This window comes from Centroberyx affinis, unplaced genomic scaffold, assembly GCF_046629955.1.
Source record: "Centroberyx affinis isolate AG114_WGS23_722 - 3 ecotype Tasmania unplaced genomic scaffold, CSIRO-AGI_Caff_v1 ptg001910l_1, whole genome shotgun sequence".
In the NCBI taxonomy this organism is placed as follows: domain Eukaryota; kingdom Metazoa; phylum Chordata; class Actinopteri; order Beryciformes; family Berycidae; genus Centroberyx; species Centroberyx affinis.
Genome location: NW_027280273.1, coordinates 110,271 through 127,259, shown reverse-complemented (window position 1 = coordinate 127,259; position 16,989 = coordinate 110,271). Strand labels below are relative to the sequence as shown.

Sequence of the window (16,989 nt, the reverse complement as noted above, 5' to 3'; positions counted from 1 at the left end):
AATACAATATAAACAGTTGCGATAATAAAACAATAGAAGTCAGAGGAAAAGCAATAGCGCATTTGAGCACAATTTGAGTGCTGAGTAGGAAAAAGAAAAAGCAACAAAAATAACAAAGGAAGGAACAAAAAAGGATCTGCTGCAACAGTCGGCCGCTAGTTCGGCACCATCTTGAATATTATTTACTGCTATAATTTTTTATACAATTACTGGATTAATGTGTTGTAGCAGGATCAAAAAGCATAGGACTAATGGCGTAGAACAAAATGGAAAAACCACAAAGCTGAAATTCTGTGATTTTGAAATGCCTCTAGCTGAGTGTTCCCAGTACAGCCGAACACCCACACATTCCCTCATCTGAACTGCACCTCTCCCTGCACCCCCTCTCCCTCAAACATGCTTTCCTCCTCTTGCTAATTATCAAGTGCGCTGCCTTACTCCTCTAGCAGCTCGTTAAGCTCTCCAGGAGCATAGTTGACCCACTTTACACGTGGATCTGCGGGCTGAACCCCGCTGATGGCTCCTTTCTCTCTCTACAATGAGCCCCACAGCTATACAGCAGGGACACTTAACCTGCATCAGGGCTGCTGTCACATGAAAGAGCAGACGTGACTGTTGCCTCGAAAAATGTTTAACACAGCCAACCTGCAATATTGTTTACAACAGAGAGCGGATCCGTTTCAGTCTACTTCACTCTCTTGAATAAGCCAAATGTGTGTCATCAGTAGGAAGGGGGACAATGTTCTGTGAATAATCCTAAAAAATGTGACTGCAGTACGTCATTCCAGGAAATTTGGTATTAAAGTGAAAATAGTTGATTTAGGTTGATTCCCAGCGTCCAGACAACAGACTCTGCTCTTAGAGATATCAGGTTCAGTTTGGAAATGCTTTTGGATGTGTTGTGTTGAGGTGTGTTTGTTTACTGTTGATTGGTTGCACTGGGACTCAATAGAAGTGCATGGCCGTAGCCGTCCAGACCTTGCCATTAGGACTGGGCGATATGGTTGAAATCAATATCACGATAATCATAAGGATTTTTCTTGATATAAATATATATCACGATATGGTTAATGTATGCAAAATCACATTAAATAATCAAATGAATGTTCATCTCATTGAACTGAATGGTAATGTTAGGTGTGATGTCAAACAAAACAGAAATATTCAAATAATATTCCTACCATACCTCATTTTATGAGAGTTTTTAAGTAAAATTTGCTTGTCATCATCAATTTAGACAGCAGAAATGTGTGTCACGATATTAAAATATCTTCATATCATCACGATATGATTCCACTGAAAGACGATAAACGATAATATTGAATTATCGCCCAGCCCTACTTGCCATTCACACTCAGAACATTACACTCAGACATAGACAATAACATATGCAAGCTTAGGCTACTGACTTTTTTCACAGCATTCTGTATTTTGTTTGTTCGTTTCTTAGGGCTGTGCTATGAAATCATAATCAGTATATCACTTATTTTACTCGTTTCATGTGCCATGGTACATTTTTGTACCAAATTATCAAAGATATTCATCCACATTTTCTGTTGTGGCCTATATATTATCTCAAGTATCACACCATTAGGTCCCTTGGTTTGCCCATTTAAGTGTAATGAGCATTGTCAGATAAACAACATTGAAATTGACGAAACGTATTCCTGTTCAAACTAAAACATGCTTGTGTTAAAAAGCTCATCATCTGAAAATCTTTAAAACCGTGATATCATTGATTTTGCAGATAATGCAACTATTCAAGTGAGATGGAAATCCACGATTTCATGCAGATATAATGAACCTACTTTCTGTTTGCACCAGTAGAGATTACTGAGGATCGGAAGTCCAATTCTTTTAACTAACTAGAGTCACTTGATTCTACTATGCAAAAATTAGAATTTTACAACCAACAGGATAGGCTACATATTGTCTACCCATGTCCCCTCCCCCGCCCCATCTTGATGAATGAAGAGCCTCTTTGACCAGGCCACAAACAAAAACAGCAGGGCTGGGTGTTGGAAAGGACCTCGCAACACATTCTGATTTCGATACTATGGGCCACAATTTTATTTGGGTTCAATACTGTATATTTTACATATTATATATGACTGATAAGTTTGAATTGATGCAAACAGTGCAGTCTGTCACATGTGTATGTTGTTATAATACTATTGTTATGGTTTAGGGGACAAATTGACTCAAACGGTGTTCATTTTATTCCCATTTTTGCTATTAGACGAGGGGAAGGTAAATTATGATGAGACAAAGCTGTGTGCTGTCCTACCTTGAAGTTACAAAAGGATATAAAACACATGGCGCTCCTTTATATTCTTTAAAGCACTACACTTGCAATAAAAACTGAACACATAGGACTACACTGCATTTTATGCTCTAATTGTGCTTGCAGTAAAATGTTAACACAGCGTTACACACTAGTGGGCACAGTTATGACTAACAGAGGTGCTTTCAACAAGCCATTTGTGGAGAGCTTTGTTTGCTTGGAACAGGATTCTACATTCTGCCCATTTGTGAGTGGAAGAGAGAAGATTATAAGTCAGTATCTGGAGCTTTAAAAATCCTCATGTTCACATTTGTATCCTGCGCTATGGGTGACTTACTAAATGGTTAAACTCCTCCCTGAGATACTCTTAGACTGTTAGAAATCATCAATTTGTGATTTTCAACGCCGTCCAGGAATTATTTTGTGATGAAGTGTTGTGATTGACTTTTTTGGAGTACCCACTTTCCCTCAACCTGCCTCATCTGCTTCTACTTCAGTTAGTGATTTCCTGCATTTCCCAGAATGACTTTCGACAACTCCAAGAGAACAGGAATGAAGTTGTTGCTTTAAATCAATGGCGGGTGTATAGGAATATAAATATAGTTAGCTAGGCAGCGAATTCATGGACATTGGGCGAGTCCATGATTGTACAGATTGAACAGTCCTCTCAAGCGTGACATAATTTTTTGCCACCAAATAAGGGATTCTGGAATCCACCCCCTTTCAGTCTAATGTGTAAATGAATAGGAGTGTAAAATAATTGCTTTAACTGCGTCCAACACTAATATTGACTGTTGTTGCTTTCTCGCCTCTTTTATGCATTTTTTTTATTTGTTTAGGTGGATTCTGATGGGTTTTGAAGCCACAATGAAAAAAAATATATATCGCTAGTCATACTTAGCTTACCATTGCAGCATTTTGTGGCTTTGTGAAGAGAGGATAACACAACATCCGCACCATGGTTGTTCGCAAATCACGGTAAAATATGTAATACCTTTGTCATATGTCATTTCTACTTACATTATTCGACCCATTTTAAGAACAGAATGATTGGCAAACGGGGTCCGAAAATCCTACTCAATTTCTGCATACGGCAAAAAAACATAATTATTCCAGATAGAATCTGAAAGCCCCAAAATGACGACAACGCTTTCTTCCGGTTTGATTTTCGAACATTGGTGCAAAGTGGTGAGTCTACAAAGAAGCCCTCGCTCTTTGATTCTGAAGGACTGACACCAAAACCTGACCTTTACTGTTAATGTGTTGGATGGCTGAAACATTTTCTGCTGTCAATCTCCATTGTAGCTGCACTGGAAATATCTCAGCATGACGTCACATCATCGTTGTTTGTCCACCTATATGCAGGAATAAGAAAAAAAACACCACCGAACAACAAAATGGTCCAAGTGTGTGATTTTTCCTTTTAAGTTTTTTGACGCATACCAGTCCACCTTTGGTATCTACATGTTTCACAGTACATCACAATATTCAAAAAGATAATAAAAAAAAACAACCCACACTATTTCTTGGTAAATTACATGCAGCCCAGCTGGATATTGTCTCATCTCTTGTATTCTCTCCTCTTGTCACAAACTACATCAATATTTACATATTAAAGTAAACAGAGAAGACAGTGCATCCTATTAGCACTGCGAAGCGAATACCCATGCCCCTGTCATGCTCGGCTTAGACACAGACAAGATTGGAATATCCAGCACCAATTATAAACCTGCTTGTATATCCAAGTCATTGCTGCCAATGCTGCCTGAAGACCTGTCTCACAGCCGCCTCCTGTCTGAAGGTTACACTGTGTCCAACATAACTATCTAATTCATCTCTGACTCAAGCCGCCATTAACACAGCTCTCTGTAAAAGGATGCAGCCGTTCTGAAAATTTCCATCATTAGCCATACCACCTCCCTGCCTCCCCACCCCCACCCTTCAAAAAAATCAATAGCATCTGCTGCCGTACAGCTAAGTCTGCTTTATTGCTAAGCTATGGAAAAGGAGACAAACAGTGGGTGAGCTAAATTGATTAAGTATCAAGCTATTTTTAGAGATGGTGAGTTCTGAGTTGGTCTGTCCTGGTAACTGCTAATTGAAGAAATGGTAAAATGGTAACAATACATGGATTATGTTTGGGGTTTTTTTCAATCTAGAGTATTCTGATGATTTTCCAGCCCTAGATAACTCCCTGTTTCTCCCACAATAGAAATCTCCCATCGCTCCCTGATGAATCGGACATGAGCATGTAACCCATGCCTGCTATAGCTTTTGCATGCATGCAGGCTAATAATGATGAAAGGGCTTCAACAGGCTTGGTGTCTGTACAGCAAGCATTCGTCACATGCTCACAGTGGTTGTGGGTAATTAGTGTGTGACACGGAATGCTGCTAAGCTAACAAACGATGCATATAAGAGAGCTAATTGCATGTTGCGGCATATTTGCAGTAATTATCAACCCCACCCACCTTCAGAGCCATCCGAGCCCTTTTGAAATGTTCGCCTTTAAGTGTTGTCATAATACACATGACAAGCAAACTGTTAATCAGGAAAGGACTTCACTTCCTTCACCCTCTGTCCCCCTTCCCCCAACTGTCTCTGTTTGTTTGCTCTGCATGTGTTTGAGTCTCTTTTGCCTGGAAAATAGAGGACTGCAGAAAATGTTTGTACATGTACGTTTATGTTCAAATGTCAGTATAGGTCGGCTTGCTTTGCTGGAGGTTGTTTTATTTGTGAGCAGGTTTTTTTTCCATGCATGTGTGCGTACGTATGTTTTTATATGGATTCAGCTAGTGTCTAGAGAGTGTGCCTGTGCGCATGAGAATAGCATGGCTCAATTTCCATTTTTATGAACAATCCAGTTACCTCTGTCAGGGAGACTGATGGAGAGAGGTCTGCTGGATCAATGTCATTGTGCCTCTGGCATGCCAAGGAGCCGGTCCACCGTGTTACCGCTTCCTCCCCTCCCTCTCACCACATACACACACCCACACGACATGCATACTCTTACACTTTGTCATACATACGCATGCGCGCACACACACACACACAAACCACACTCTCCCCTCACTATTTCTCACCAATCAGTAGACAGGATAGAGATTGACAGGCCCATCAGCACTTTCCCCCTCTCTCTCTTCAGACAGCCATGTTGTAGCCTATAGAGACCCAAACACAACCTTGAGCTAACATAACCTTGGGCTAAATGAGCTACTTAACCAGACCCAATGGATTCCATTGATATTTGGCACTCTTAATGTTAGCCATGGGTGCTCAAATACCTCAGCGAGAAGCTCAAAAATGAGAAGGAACTCAGTGCTAAAACATTTGTTAGAAAATCATGGCAAACAAGGGTTGGCTGCTTTCAAAGCCCCAGTTCATATTATTTTTGTCAGTACTGCTACTCGCGCCCACACACACACCATTTGGCAGAGGCTTTTATCCAAAGTGCCCTAGCAGTAGGAATTGAGCGCCGTGGGAATCAAACCGCTAACCCTGGCAGTGTTTGTGCTGTGCTCTCCTTCTTGAGCTGTATAGGACCACATGGAGAACACAGATAGATAAAACCTCAAGCCACTGTAGGGTTTATAAGAAATGATGATGTTATTAAACAATGTCAGACAATTATGTTTCACCGATTCTCGTTAATGGCTGAGCTGAAACACAACTAGCAGAATTAAATCCCCTCGAGGATTTTATGATGCATAGTGTGAAGACAGGATTTGGCTTTGACTGTCAAAAAGTAGAATTCCCCCTCATCATGTGTCTTGTCTGAGATGGTTTTTACTCACCCACTGGGGATCTTAAATATTTGAAGGTGACGGCAAGCATATAGTGAGGAACCTCATGCTAGCTTTGAGGATATAGTGCTATGAAAGGACCTTGTTTATCTGAATCCCTTGAGAGGAGCAAGTTGGGGACAGAAATGGTCATATTAAAATGCATTGAAATATTAGGGGAAAACATTCAAATATGAAACCTGTGGATATACCAAATAGAAATACATACAGTCTAATTTGCAGTGTAAATGTTCTTTAAACACTTAAATACACCTTTTTAAGAGAGTGCATTGCTCATAATTCTGCCAAAACACAGCACATATTTGGCACATGAAGATTTGGTTCACTGGATTTGTATATTTAAAGATTAACAAAATTATCTGTGACAAAGAAGAGCAATTTTATGACTTGCCAACTGAAAATTGAGAGGAGTAAGAGTGAGGGAGTCCTACGATTGACTCCTCAAGCAAGTCACCTCTTAAAAGAATCCATGACTGTAATGCTGCACTGGTATAAATGTTTACTATATTTGCAGTAAGGTGGATCAGCAGACCTATTTTTCCCTGAGAAGGCAGCACTCTCAGTAATGAGATTCTATTTGTATTGTTCTTCTTTGTAAAACTGTGCCGTTCAGCCGTCTTTCTGTTCGGCTCATGCTGCAGCAGGTCAGGCAGGTTACAGTCAGTCAGAAACGAAATTGAGATCCATAGATGAAGCCGTGCTTGAACAGATTCGGCGTGCTGTGACATCATCGTACAGGGTTAACAGAGAAACTCTCTAAATGTCAAGTGTCTCAACTTTCCACTGGTGACATATTTCTGTTGTTTCAAGAGAGTGTGGAGCCCACAAAATGCAGCTTTACTGCAACATTTGACTCATCGCATTCTATTTTTTCAAGTTCTAAGGTAAGAAAGTCCCGAATGCAACGTGTTCTACGTGTGCATTCCCAAATTAGATTTAAGATATCATATTTATATATACAACAGAATAATGCTTTTGAGCCTGAGCACCAGTTTGTTGGAGATTATTAGGGTAGAATCATGTTTCTCTTTAGAAGCTTGTTGTCTTTGCAACTCATTTCCACATGTTTCCGTTGGTGAGAAAAGGTATGTGTTGCTCTAGCTCTGAATTGGCATTAGAAGGTTTAAATCCCACCAGTGGAATTTTGCAGTCTGATTTTCAAATGGCATATTGCCCAGTATTAGAAGTGCAAATGTGCGCTGTAGCTGTTGCGTCCAGAAGTGATGTTATATTTATAAATCAAGCTGCTACATGAGATTACAAATTTTAAGGAATATATTTAGCCATTTGTATTTCTTTCTGTTTTAACATCTCACACTCACACACAGTCACACACATACATATGTGTGTGTTATATGTCTCTGAGTGCCAGCAGAGCATGGGCCTGCCTCACTGGGTCCTTTCCCCAGAGATGAGTCTTATACTTGAGCTGACTGTTAAACAACAAGCACTACTGTACATCACTGTGCAGGAACAAAGCAATCCACAAAGCCTCCCATCTCCTGACCTTAAGTCTCATGAGTGTGTGTGTGTGTGTGGAGTGTGCGCGCCCGTGCATGTGTCCATGTCTGTGTGATTTTTGTGAGTGTGTGTATTCCATTGTGTATCGGTGTATGTGAGGAGAGAGTGCCTGCAGGGGTGTCAACGGAGGTTTAAGATATTCAGCTTGCTGTCAGCACCGACACATTTCTCCCTCTGCACCGCTGCACAGATATGCAAATCCAGCCTCCTCAGAATGCAGAGCACCAGATCAGCTTCAATTTATTCCACTCTGCTCTCTCCCTCTCTCTCTCTCTCTCTGCACTCTCTCTCTCCATTCTGTCTTTGGTTCTCTGTTTGGTCTTAGCTGCTCTGTTCATGGCATATGCCCCCGATGAGGGAATGTGGGGTGGTGAGAGGATTTCTACTGAGAAGCTTCAAGTCTAGGCATACAGCAGAGAGGTGGTTCACTCCTTCAATCTAGTACAAGGTAGTAGAGGTGCGAGGTGCCTGTGTGGGTGTGTGTGCATATGTGCACTTATACCACTGTGTGTGTTAGTATCTGTGTGTGCATAGGCCTCCGCTGGCTTTGTTGCGGATTGTTTGTATTGTGAACACGCAACAATATACCTCTCCCTTCCCTCTTGTTAATTACCAATGATAGAACAGTGACGGGCTACATAGCTAGTGGTGAAACACAATTAGTCAGTTGCCAAACCACTCTCAAAAAGGCTATCTCACCAACACACAGTGTCATCAGTAATCTAGTCTCAGCATAATCTAAATGCCAATGTCTATCCCCTGTGATCCATCCCCAGCCCACACTACATTTACATTCTAATTAGATGTGGCCAAGGCCGCTTTATAAGGACCCTTTTTAATAACACGGCTGTGTTCACCTTTTCAGAGTCCCACCGCGGCTGTAAAAATGTGGGCTACGCTTTATGATATTTTGTCCCTTTGACATTGTGGCTACTGAGGATTTAAGTAGCTTTTTAAAGCCCTTAGCACCCAACTGTGTGTAGCCTGACAAGAGGCTTTCTCTCCTCTAGACTAGAGGATGAAATACATATGGAATTACAAGAAATGAAGCGGTGCTGTCAAAGCAGGAATAAACCGCCAGCTCTATACCCATCACACCCAATTTGCCCGTAAAAGCATAAAGGAGGTGTAATTGAAGTCTTAGTTGGATTGTTTTTAACCTTCGTATGAATAAAGACTTCACTGTCTTCCTATTATTTTTGCCATAACTGTGCTCCTGTTTCACTCTATTGGATTAACAATATTATCGAGGTGTAATTAGCAGCTCTTCACCTTTTCTCATTTTCAGTGAGTCGACAACTGTTAAAACAACATGCAGTTACAGGGCTTTTAGAAGGTTTTGACTAGCTGAATGTATTGGGGTTTTGGTGACAACACTTTGCTCTAACAAGAGGATATGATAGAAGCTAATGTGAAAGGAATAAAACATCTTCTGGATGACTGCCCTCATTTGCACTCCTGTGAGCGCTCCCTCAAGGGTGGTGAGGAGTCTGATTGGGATCCTACATTTCTCAGCACCAGCATTCTCATTTTAAACTGACAACCCATGATTTTGCCAGCTGAGATGATAACTATCGTCGGCAGATTTCTAACAAAATACTTAGCACTCAGCGTACTTAAATTGTATATTTAACTTGTTTGTACCGCCGCACTGTAGATTAACAAGACTGTCCAAAAACACATTTATTTATCTTTTTTTCCATTATGTATTGTAGCCTATACTTCACAGCCTTTTGATGCTCAGTGTGTCCGTAACGATTTGAATGAGAAATGCATTGGATTACCTTACGAATGCGAGTAAGATAGTTTTCACAGGCTTCCAGTTGAATTTAAAATTGATTTTCATTTTTTATGTATTACTTTACAAGCAATAAATGGCTTGGCTCTGGCTTATATTACAAGGCATTTAACTTCCTATGTAAAGAAGTATAGTGTTAGATCTACAGATTAAGCTGGTTTGACTTGTTTTCACTTGTGAAGTCTAGATTAAAGACAAAAAGGTGAATAAGCATTTGAATTCCGGGCCTCTAAACTTTGGAACAACCTGCCTGAGGAAATGCGGTTAGCAGACTCTATCTTTCTTGAGGACACAACTGAAAATCACTTTTATAAACTTGCACTAATTACTTATTTCTCTCATTCTGCTCTAATAGTTTTGTTAATTTGTTTGCTAGGAGTCCAATATGGTTTCTGAATTCTGCTGAGTGTGCCTTAATGAGCTGTGGGCCTTAATGAAGCCAGCAGTGCAACTCATCCCTGTATTATAGCTGATTGCCGATCAACATGTTTGTGTTGTTTCTTATTTTGCAGCATTTTGTAACGCTACAAAAGTGCTATACAAGAATAGCTGTTATAATAATTAAGAAATGCTTCATTCTGGGGTTCTATTGACATTTCTCTGTAAAACCTGATGCTGACGAAGGCATGTTGTGAGTGAAACACTGTCTATTTTATAGGTTTTTGAATAAAGGGACAGTGGAGCATTGTGTTGCGGATCCTACATTTTCTCTTTATCGTCCACTTTTTCTACTCGGCACCTGAAAACAGGATGCGTGTTTAATTACTACTACTTGGAATACTGAATAGAGCCATAAAATAGAGTCCTTACACATGATGTTGTGGAGTTGTTACACAATATAACTGCACAGAATTTAATGTTATTTTCATTTATATTACTGATGTCATCTCCAGCTGACAGTGTTTCCCCTGCTAGCTTGTGAATGAAAATGAAAACGCTGTGGCCTTGACAATACACTTTGCTTAGAAGGAACAAATTATATAAACATCTGCTTCATTTTAGACTGAATACAACCTCAATATTATTCACTCAAAAACACATGAAGTAATGAAATATGGAAATTAAGTGTTCTGTAATTTCCCTAGACCATTTCTGTCAGATGTGTTACAAAAAAAAATCCACTCCTTTGTCTGCAAAAGTCTGTAGATGATAAGAAGAAATTTATCTTGGTATGTGAATTTTTTCAGATTATGTTGGATGGACACAGTTGAGGCCCAGCCCTCTCAGTAACACACTGTTCTGCAGCAGCCACTAGCTCGCTGTGAGAGCCTGTAAGGGAGTGATTGATAAGCAGAGAGGCGCTGGCCCCCTTTCCAAGAATTACTCATGGCCGCAGGGGGAATCTGCTCTCTCTGTTGGGGCACATTAGTATGGGCGACTCCCAGTAACTGATAGACTTTCTCACTCAGTCATTCCGAGTTCCCCAGTCACTGTGCCGGTAAAACTTGACAGAGAGATAAAAGTCTCTTGTTTCTCTTAAACTGGTGGTGTTTGACTACTGGCACTCTTCAAAAAGGAGGGTCAGGCAACAATGGAGCTGTGGAAGAAAAAATAGGACATGCAACACATGGCTTCCAGAAGGAAGATCCATCTGCTCATTCATTCGCATTCAACAGGAATTGGTGTACGGGCATATTTCCAACAAAATAGTTAAATCTGAGAAAACTGTTATTCTGCTCAATTTTCAAAATTTATCAATCACACGGTATCCAACAAATCACTTGAATAACAAACCACAAAGATGTTAAAAATTGGTTCTGAAAGACCCCCTTGCAGTTGCTTTCAGTTGTACCTTTTTGTGTCTCCGGGTGAATTAAAGTGAGCACTCACTAGCTCACTTAAACCCCATATTCACACTGCGAGCAACTTGGTTGATGGGTCACTCTAGTCTGACCAGTTGTGAACGGTGTGAATTCTCGCAAGAGAATAGGATCAATTAACAACAGTGTTGTGGTTGAAGCAAGGTGCAAGGCAGGGGGCTGATTGCCCATTAGATGACACTGTCAGAGTTACAGTTCATCAAGCTGACACTGTCACAGTTGATATGAGGAAAATCAGTTTAGCTTGCCATTTTGATACCAACTCTACTTCCATTCCAAATAACGGGAGTGTTGGATAAGGCTAAACTAGAGTTGAACTAACTGTAGAATTCAACACTTATGTATACCAACCTAACTGATTGCTTTGCTGTGTAGTTAACAACAAGAAGCTTACCTTCACTTGAACATAATGTGTTGCCAATGCCTTCTACAATTTATTTTTCCTTGTGAGGAAGTTATATAAAGTAGAGTGTGAGGAGACATGGGCAGAGCCTAAATACTCTAGAGGTAAAGGATCTAGCATTTCTTCATTTTGGTTTGTGGACTGAAGAGCTCAGACATGAATGGTGTCCTTGCCGTTTCTTTTTCAGCTGAAGCACTAGCTTAGCAGGGCTAATTCAGCGGACTCGAGAGAATACTTTAATAGATGACCAGCAAACTGATAGCAACCTGGAGAACAAAAGAAAAATAAAATTGAAGCCAATTACATCCACCGCTGAGTTTGTGTTTTGGCCTGTAAAAACACTGTGACCAGTAAAAAATGTTCAACGTCTGTGAGGTTTAAATCCCCCATTGTAGCCTTCAGAAGGCCAGCAGTAGCCTAAATAATGATCACAAAGTCCACAAATTTCTTTTCCAACTGTGGTGGTAAGAAGCACAATCCCATTTAGTGTAGGGTAATGTAGAGTTGATTTATTTTTTAAATACAGAATAGCCTACAGCACGTAATCAATACATGCCGAGTGACACCATTGTGTAGCCCACAGTCCACAGAATTAGATTGATGACAGCCAACAGGCTTGTTTCCCTCACAATAATTGCAATATGAGTATTGTTTGACTCTATGGTTTAGTAACTTTCACCCACACAATGCATTTCATCTGCTCCATTCTAAAGACTCTTTAGCTCTGTCTCAGTATACCTGTGATTCATGAACATGATAGACTGTTATGCCCTAGTCTTAAATTATGCAGAGGAGATTTGCTGAGCATTTATGCTCTTTTTCAACAACACCCTGCTTCACATTCCTACAGTTACAAAGATTCACATGTGAGAGCTGGCCAGACAACCACAGTCTTTTACTTCTGGCCAATGAGCGGCTCCATCAGAGCAGTTGGGGGTTAAGTGTCTCACTCAGCAGGACTTCAACATTAGTTGTTGAGGGACCCACCCGTCCGGATTTTCCCAGCTGGTCGGGGGATTTGAACTGCTGACCCTCCAGTCATAAGCTTTTCTCTGTAAGGACACCAACACCCCATTTTGGTGACCATGGCATTGAAATAACAAAAGCTTTGATATTCTATAGATAGACTGGTTCCTAGACAACTAAGATTACTATATAGCCATAGGCAAATCGTAAAATCACCTTATCCTGGAAAAGAAACAAAATTTGTTATATGAAATGCTTCTCTAGGGGAGATGTGGGTGCATATTAAAGTGTATAATGATGCGCTTTGTAAAATTCATAGATCAAATGCATTCAACAAATTATAGCCAGCTCATCTTTTTTTTTCCTGAAGTAAACATGGGTTCAAATTGCTTTTATTAATCTAAAACCTTATTAATGCAATATCATTTATCATATATTTACATACATGTATTATTCATAGTGTAGGCCTATACATATTGTAAATACATATGGCCATATTTTAAACAATGTTTGGCAAACCACAAAAAGCTAGCAAAAAAGAAAATAATATTTGCACAAACTCTGATCTGACATGGTGGGCTAATAGCAGGTGCAGTCGATGCTGTGTTACATTTTATTTGGGTCGCTGTCATAAAGCAGCCATCGCCGTGTCCTCCCTCCTGAAAATCTGCCCACTAACCAACACCACCCTCCTCTGCTGTCCCCAACTTGCCAGACACTGGTTCTCTGGCGAGTTGTGATGAGCTGTCGTGTGCGTGACTAAACCAGCTCAACAGTGCGCTGCCGGTTGGAGAAATCACTCAGCCATTACAGCCCCTCAGTGTCTGTGAAAACAGCTTCAGGCAGGGAGGTTTGGAGAGAGCGGGAGATGGAGAGAGACTTGTCTTTCCTGCAGCGGGAAGCATGGTCGATGCTTCTCCCTATCCCTTGCAAACAGCATGCCGACACAAGTCTTGCACACAACACCTTCTCTATCCACTTGTAAATTCACCAGCCAGGCAGCACAGGAAGGGAATGTAAATTAGGTGTGACTAACAGCAAGATGGGAATCCAGGCAGTTTTTTCTCCCCCCCTGCTCTCTAGCTCTTCTCCCCTGGCTACCGAGAGATTTGTATACATCCACTTTACTGCAGTGCTTGGGGCTCTGGGCTTGGTTTCGAGTGCAGAATGACTTCAGCTGGAGGTGAACTAAGCTGAGGAGAGATAAGGCAAAGAAGATAGAAGGGCAGTGTTGCTGAGTAGAAGTTGGAATGAAGCTTTTTTTTTAAGAAAGCTATTAGATTTATCATGAACTGGGAGTCTTTTCACTCCATCCTAAAAACTATTGGACCAGTGTTTTGGTTACTGAAATATGGGAAATGGAAGCTGTTAGGATTTATCAGCCCTTTATTAGTGATGCTATTGTGCAAATCAATGTGGTGGAAGACCGTTTCTCTGGAAAATCATTTTTCAGTTCTATTAATTCATATTAATTCAGATACTTTAGGTAAATGTTTGGTTGTGATTTCTCAGAGAAATAATTTTTAGCTCTGTTGACCAGCGCTAGCTTTGTAAACACATGATGAATTCTTCCAATATGTTAACCAGAACCCCAAAACAAGCGATTCTTGGGCTCAGATGAGCTTCATAAATTCTCTATAAAATGCTGGAGGTAGTCATGAGTTACACAAGAGCCTCTATAAAATATACAGTGTTCTTGTGCAGTCCAGTCTATAGTCTGGCCTTTGGGTGGAAGCTGTCATTGAATGGTGTAAATGAATGTATTATCTTGCCTAAGTTTTCCATCTATTCATTGACACAGTATTTGAATTCAGACCATTAAATCCTGCCATTTAATATTAGATTGCTCTTGCCTTTTCCTCGCTGCACTTCTTTTTACTCCCCAGGCAGTGTGCTTCTGATAGACTCTGAATTGTGGGGGCCCATTGGGAATCATTGTAACAGATACTGTTGAAGGTGTTATATTCAATCACACAGCTACTTGTGCCCCACTTTCGACTTTACTTTTCTCTATCATCCTTTGCAGGCATGAAGTAATTTCTTGATGTCAAAGTATGTCGTCAGAAGGTGTATCAACATTTGGTTATATTTGCATAGCTGTTCTAGGTTCATTATCCTGGTGAATGGGGACTATTGTGTAACACAAGGACAGAATACAAAACGCTACCTGTTTTTCATTCCACAATACGTAGGCAACAGACAGAAGCAGCAACCAGCCAGTCGTTCTAGTGATTATTATTGCAAAGAGGCCGACGGGCTTCAGTGTTATTGATGTCAGGGAGGCTGTCAATGGACCTCTATTTCAGCCTAGTAAATACTCTTTGCACTGCTGCCCCTGGATTTTGAAGGGATTATCTGAGTGCGCTTTTCATCAGTGATGGGCCATTTTCTCCTATTAGTCATGATGGGAGTAGTATACATGTACTCATGATTATGAAGACGCAAAGGGAGTCTCAAAATATAGTATATGCATGCGCGCCTGCTTGTGCCTGTGTGTCTCTTTGTGTGTCTGAGCGTGTGTTCAGGAGTGTGTTTTACGGTCCTGATGATGGAGAGCTAGCCCTCTGCAGACAACCTGTGCCTATTTTATGGCCTCCTCCCCAGCTGCAGCGTGTGGGCAATAAACCTTTCTCCAGCAATCTCCAAACAGTGCAGCAATCAATGGGAAATTATCTCGGCCAATCGATGGGCCAGCCTTTCTATTTCTCCCTCTCTCTCCCATGCCGCTGTCTTTCTATCTGTATCCCTTTCTCCCTGTCCCTATCGTTCTTTCTCTCAGACTCCTCTCTCTCTTCTCCATCCCTCTCCCTCTCCTCAACCCTTCTGTCTCATTTTTGCTGTCGCCCTGTTTTTTCCACCCACTCTTCACTCACCCCCCCTTTTTTTTTACTTGCGTTCCCTCTAGCTCTCTCTGCTCCTCAGCACCTACTCTGAAATGCGACAGCTCAGCAGCTCCAGAGCCATTAACAGAAGTCGCTTTCACACATGGAATATGTAACATTGCCGGATTAACTTTCCTGGCACACACAGCGGGTCTGACTTGTTCACGCAACCAGTGACTGCTCCCCCAGACAGACTGTTAATGTTGTAAATAGGGGCCACCTATGTTGTTGCCGCTTTTGTCGTGGTGTCACATATTTTTAAGGTAAAAGAATTCACTTCATCCCTTGTGCATTAAGGACAGTCATTTTTTTTTATAACCGCATCTTTAGCTGTGTTTGAGGTTGAAGAATTTCTCCTTATGCTTGGATTCTTTTGGGCTGCCTTATTTTGGCATCAGTCAAATCTTATCCAATACAACAGATAAATGATTAATTTGTGGTTGCTTGATTCATGTATTTATGTAATGAGTTTCATATGTGCCAATGACCAACACAACATTTCGCAGAAATGTTGCTGTGTCTTGACATGGGAAATTGCCAGAGCTGGTTTTCCAGAATTTTAACTCCAGCTCTCAGTCACACGACACCTAAAAGGATAGCAAGCAAGAGGGAACCAAACAAGTTGGAGCAGTTAGAGCATTAGCACGCTTCCCAGAAACAGTTTGCTTATGCTGGCACAACACAACTCTAACTTAGCCTCTCAGGAGGTGAACTGCCATCTCTTCATTTTATGGCATAGTTATTGGGCTATTAAAATATAATATTTATTTTCCCCTAAAATACACAGTGAAGTAGTGCTACACTTAGACCTTCTCTGGTGAATGTAAAAAAAATCTTTAAAGCCAATAATGAATTTCTGTTATAAGGGATTTATCATTAAAGTAATCTCTTGAATAACCACTTGGCAGCAATCACCCAAAAATTCCAGAGGCGCTTCCCAACCTATGCAACACTTGCTCCTGGCAGAACAGACAGACACTGACAGCCTTTCAGACAGGCTTGGAAATGGTGAGCAAACAGCACTTCTCCTTAACACCTTGTTTACGCTGCTACTACCCACGGAGTTCAGCCATAATGTGACAACATGAAAAGAAAGCGCAAGTGACAACCACCACCCCTGCCTGTCACACTTATATCATTTTTTCCCTACCTCAGCCAAGTGGAAAACAGCTAGCTAATGCCGTGCTTTGACAAGCAGGAGGCTTGTGTTGGGCTCTGAGACGCTAGATTATTATGTGCCGAGCGGTTAAAGACGGGGTCAGCGCAGATTATCTATCCCAACATAGGTTGTTCTGCGCAGAAAACGACAAAGGAACCGAACGTAGTGTGTGTGGATGAGCTCTGTTGGAGGAAATTAAAATGCTAATGTTACAGGGAGTGGAGTTGCAGTATGAGCCAGTGGCTTCGAGGGTGTTTTCATGAGTATAGCTACAAGCTATACTCATTTGAATAAAAAGATAGTTCCTTAACACTCTCCACTGTTTTCTAGTTTCTAAAGATTCTCATTAGTGG

General features: G+C 40.9%; 1 protein-coding gene across 1 annotated transcript in view; it reads left to right on the top strand.

Annotated features, from left to right (window-relative positions):
• The window catches only part of trip4 (thyroid hormone receptor interactor 4), a 63,257-nt gene that overhangs the window by 45,114 nt on the left and 1,154 nt on the right, over positions 1-16,989 (top strand). The gene's annotated exons all lie outside the window — the stretch shown is intronic.